We start from the raw sequence: 6,000 nt of genomic DNA, 5'->3' as shown, positions 1-6,000 counted from the left end.
AGAGCAACTCTAGCGTGGCCCACCAAATCACTTTTAAATGTTTGGATGGTCGGTCCGAACAATATTTGCCATCCAACGGCAGTCATGAATATTTGCAGACACAGACAAAATGTGTGAAATCCCATAAACCGATACCTAACATATTAGTGGTTTGGAAGAGTCCAAACATTACATACGTACCAACTTAGCCTTAAATCTCACCATAAGCCCATTTCCCCCCTCTCTTTCCCTTCTCTTTCCTCTCTTCATTATTAGAGCATCTTCGAGGCCCCAAAACCCATCTCTAATAGATAATTTAGATGAGAAGAAAAATACATTCCCGCCTTTCAGAGATGTAAAATACAACACCTCGCGATGCAAATATACATATCCACCTACAGAAGATGTAAAAACGCCAACCGCGCGCCAACCGCCTAACTGCCTTCCGCCCGCTTCCGCGCGACACCGTCCCCCGTTCAACTCCGCCGCCGCCCGCCCCGCCGCCACTCCGCCTGCCTGTCCCCCTCCGCCTGCCTCGCCGCAGTTGCACCGACTGTCCTGTGTAGCCGTCGGTTCGTTTTCGTCCGCCGCTTCGAATCAAAGCTTTAGCGGAGGTTCGGCTGCCGTAATGGCTTTCACGGCGTGGCCGTGGACGGCTTGGTCTTGTTCCTAGCCTCGACCCACCCGACAGCCGCCCGCAACACTAAGCTCCTGCTGCCCCTCTAACGCTCTGTCGCCCCTATGTCGTTCCTCCTCGAATCGCCGTGCACCGGCGCTACTCTGTCGCCCCGATTCGCGCCGCCGCCATCCCGATTCACCATCCCCGCCGACCCTCCGACGCTCCTTTGCCGCCTACACACAGCCACCGCCGCCCCGATGTTGCATCGATGCTGTCGCCCTGAATCGTGTCGCGCTGCTGCCGTCCACTAGTTTTTACATCTTCATTTTGCATCATCTGTTGGAGCTGCTCTTTTACATCTCCAAGATATATCATCTGTTGGAGTTTCCTTTTTTTTAAGATGTAAATTTTTGCATCTCCTGTTTTAGACCTCAAAATTTGCATTTTATTGGAGATGCTCTTATTAGACAAAAAGGTGAACATTTGGTAAATATGGTTGGCTTGGCTGATGACAGCTCATAATTCTATCTGTCCATGAGTATATCCTGTTAAGAATAGAATAGTTGTTTATTAATTAAGCTAATTAGGATTAAGTTAATTGTTAGATAGGTTGCTTGGTTCTCAAGCAACCATGTACTTCCTTGGCTCTCAAGGCAACTATGTAATTTCTTGGCTCTCAAGTAACTATGTGTTTACTTGACCGTCAACCACCATGTGTATTTCCGCCTAGGTATAAATACCCCACTTCTATTATCAATAAAGACAGATGGATTATCTTTCATTCAAATTCTCTCGTTCTTTACTTTCTACTTTAAACACATTATCATGCACTTTGCTCTCCTATCGAGCGATTTGGCCAGACATGAGAAGTGTAGAACAGCATTACAGAGAGGATGAAGAATAGATCTTGTCGATCCTCAACGATCCAAGGATTAAATGCCTTGATCAGGAAAACTAATAACACTCACGAGGAACACATGAAGGGGAAGAAAAAGCAATCAGCCGAAGAAACAGATTCGGCAGAAGCAGAAAATAGAGCATCGAAGAATTTTATTAGCACATGGAAAGACACTGAAGCAGATTGGAAATCTTGATCTAATTGCCATGCAATCAGGTGCTATTATGTAATTTTCTTTTCACTGATTCCTGCACACAATCGATTCTACTGGGAGTAGTTGGCTTGGAGCATGGCAGCTTTGTCCTTGCCGTACACAGGAGAATCACCACAGCGCGGCTCGCAGCCGGCGGCACTCCTCCTCACGCGGCTATAGCCTCTGGCTGACTGCTGCCAATGGGCGTACGTGGAGGCGCGGTCTCAGACTCTGACAGCGGCGGCGCCATCCGGCGAAGCAGCCCAATATGCAGCAATGGCCTTCGGCCTCGGCGCGGTGCGGAAACGACACGGCCATGATGCCCTCCAGTGGCGCGATGTCCATGGCCTTCGGCCCGGCGGCGGTTCGCACCTCCCGGCATCCAGCACGCCATGACATCCTTCTCAAAGCGACGCTACGGCGATGGTGACGGCAAATCCCTAAACGCACGGGAGAAGAAATTGGGGAATCTTATCCCTTTGGCTCTGTTTTCAATTTAGTACTTTCTCCCAACGACTTATAAATCCCTATAAATTATTGTACAACCATCAGGCTTACTATTTTCAGGATTTTAACCTTCAGGTTACTATTATTCACTTTTTAAGTCTCGGTTTTCTACACACGTTTGGACTATACCATAAGTTCTTTCCAAATGGCATAAAAATATAATTATGCATCATTTACATCAAGTAAATATCATTTGAAGCCTCATGTCTTCATATATTACATAAATATGTAAATTATTAAGTCTTGCATGTATATGTCTTACCACAGTAATAATAATGCAAAAGAATGTTTTGCGTATATTTAAGGTATCATCTATGTTTTCACCGCAAACATTCCCTATGACATGTGATCTTAGGACAACAACTGTTTGCACAGAAATATTTTTCCTTGCAAATCTTAAGAATTATTGTGTCATACTTAATATGACTAGCCCAAATTTTATTTGTGAATCACAAGGTATTGGTGGCATCTACTGTATCATTTGCAGATTATCCATCACTACTGTAAGGTCTACATTTTGCCATTTGAACAAGATGACTACCTTCGAAGTGTTCTTCTAAATATTAATATTTGATGTGACTACCTCAAGATATCATAAGGTAATACTGGCATCTACTGCAAAATTTTGCAGACTATCCACTATTATTGCAAGGTCTAAATCATGTCACTTTGACAGATGATTACCTGTAAAGTGATTTCATAAATTTAGTATAACATAAGGTAATAGAATTATGAACATCTACTGACAAAAGTCAGATTATGTTTTCTATTACTGTGAGATCTACACCATATTGGTGATTATCTTCAAAGTGTTATCCTATATAAATTGAGGTCTACACATATGGTTATAAAAGCACCAGTTTTCTAAAAAAAATTGCTCCTCTGAAGCATTTGTTGTTGTTCACTAAAATATTTTACTCTCATAGTAAATATTATTCTTGCACACTCGCTATACGCCGAAATGGTATTGTGTGCTAATATCAACTATTTAAGCCTCATTTTGCTTGAATATGTCATAGGAAACTACATAAACATTTGCATATAATTGTGATTGACTTCTATTACATTGGTAAAATGCATGGCAGTGAAGCCTATGTCACTATCTATAATTATAGTGTTGTCCATCTATCAAGATGGATCCCATAATTATGGCAACGATTGAGTGTCTCAACACTTTTGCAATGTCCATCACATTGTGGTTATGCTTTCACAGTGACTAACCAAGGTCAAACATGCAACATCTATGTTTTTGGCGATGACTCTAAAGTTTCAATGCTAATATGCATTTTATGTGTCCCTACTTCACGTAGTTCTCAAACTAAAATACATAATGGATGAATTTAGATTCACCCTGAATATTTCCCTTAATATAAACACGATGCCTTGAGCACATCACGAATGATTACCCATTCATTTTTCAATACCTCAAGTCTATCGTAGCTCACAATTATGTCACTTAATCAACTTCAAGTTGAGATCTCGTGATCAAATATTTTTCATATGCCCTTAACACACTTTACATCCTCTTATGATGGTACTACAATTTTCCATGATGAAGAAACATAGAATTTCTTAAAATCATCAGATTCACCCAACAGGTGATATACCATTATTTGAAATGTTTGCGGGTACTGAGAATACTATGCAATACAGTGGTCACAAAATAGAACCATGAGGAATACAAAGTAACATGGAGGCTAATACACAACCAAAGACAAAATTACCTCTTAAATAGGGAATATATCATTTTCAAACGATCACAAAGACAACTCTCAAGTTTGTCAAATGTGTGGTTAGACAAAGATTATACCTATGATTACCAAACCCTCAAATACATAGTCAAACCACACCACATATTTGGGATAAAATTTTAAAATTTGCAAACTTACAACCAGAAAATATTCTGGTAAATGATTGTTCTCAATTCTTTATCAGAAGGTGAGAACCAAAAATCTAGGTCAATAAAAGGATGGTGAATCCCATTGCAACGACGATATGTTTGCATAATAAATTTTTCAATAATATTGGAGACCTCATGTAATCTCGTAATTATCCCAAAATATTATTAGCCTATACTTGTTGTACTACAAGTATTGCGATGTCCAATATCTTATTTCTCGGACATGATATTCGATAAATTTTGAATGTATGAATCAAGTCATACTCAATATTGTTGCGTACACAATAATTTTATAGATCTTAATAAATTAAATATTTGGCTTGGTAGCCTTAACCATCCTGGTTTGGGGATGATTAGAAAATTATTGACAATCCTGTTGGTCACAACTTATCAAGTCACAAATTTTCCCAAATCATCAGATTTTATGTGCACCGCATGTGCTATAGGGGAAATAAGTTTTAAAGGCACTCTCACCTTAAAATTCTAATCAGGACACTTATTCTTCCTTGAACACATTCAAAAGATATGTCTGGATTGCTTAACCATTATCTGGGGTAATTTAGATAATTCATGGTACTCATATACACATTCATAAAATGTTTTAAGTGTGTCTCTTATCACACACAACCATGCATGATCTTACTAAATTTTTTTTTGCTCAACTTATCAAAGTAAGAGCAAAGTTTCCTGAAAACATGATCTATAAACCCATTCAAATGAACAATGTTGTTGAACTCATTCAATGAGCATTTTTTTGCATTAAGTACTTTATGTACATACCCAGAATGGTTTAGCTAAATTTCTTATCAAAGAGAGTTAAATGAATTACATGATCATTTTTAAAGAATTGTAAATTTACCAACCTCTTGTTGGACACATACGGCCTTACACACCGTAAGTATGATCTAAATCATACCAACTGCATATCATACTACTTTCCCCTTGTAGTAATCACGTGGAAATCTACAAAGTATTTCCCATCTGCGATAATTCGGTTACATATCGATATCACCACTCCGGCATACATCAATGGGCCCTCACAGGAAATTAGGGATCTATGTGAGGAATAACAATTTATCCATCAATCAAAATTATTCATAGCCCGTATGCTGATTGCATCAGCAATAAGGATATTTTTCGACATTAGGGGGAGATAAGTACCACAAAAAATGTCGAAAAATAAATTAGAAATGTTATTGACATTCAATCCTTATATCCACGTACTCAAAGAATCTAAACTAGAAGTTTAGAGAATCATATATTTGCAACACATTGCAAATCTGCCACATACATTTACTGATAACAAGGTGTTACTAAATTCTATATTCCTTCAGTAAAGTGTTAGAAAGAGTGGAGGTACCTGATAAACCACTCTTCTCCCCAAATGAGAGCAAGAGGGGGAGAAAATCTGACAAGACGAGATACAATCTCTCATATGCTTCCGCGGAAACAGATAAAATCAAATCCTCAACCAGTAAATGTAGTTCAACATCAAGTTGAAAGACACCTCACTGGATGCTTATCATCCAAATCCCGACATAAATGTGCACAAATGTTTTGGTGTCGGGACATCGAAACGCCTTGACTCCATTTGTTATAGGAAATCACAAGGAGTTAAAAAGGTATAAATATTTTATCCACAAACTTCAATGATTCCATCAGAATCATATAAACTAAAGACTACATTTGTCGACATGTATTTCTTCTTAAATTGCTAAAATCTTTTGGGCCCTGAACCAAAATCCATGGTAGAGTGCCTCTTGCACTCATATTGGTTCACATAAAAGGAAGCAAGTAACGAAGAATATCACTCGCTCTGTAAACGAGTAGTATTTACCGCAATAATACCTACTCCTCATAAGTATCATCCCTACGGAATACTAAAAACTTCTCATTTATAGACA

Source organism: Triticum urartu, chromosome 2 (genome assembly GCF_003073215.2).
Source record: "Triticum urartu cultivar G1812 chromosome 2, Tu2.1, whole genome shotgun sequence".
NCBI classification, from domain to species: Eukaryota; Viridiplantae; Streptophyta; class Magnoliopsida; order Poales; family Poaceae; genus Triticum; species Triticum urartu.
The sequence above is the reverse complement of the archived record's forward strand: the minus strand, read 5'-3'. Positions refer to the sequence as shown.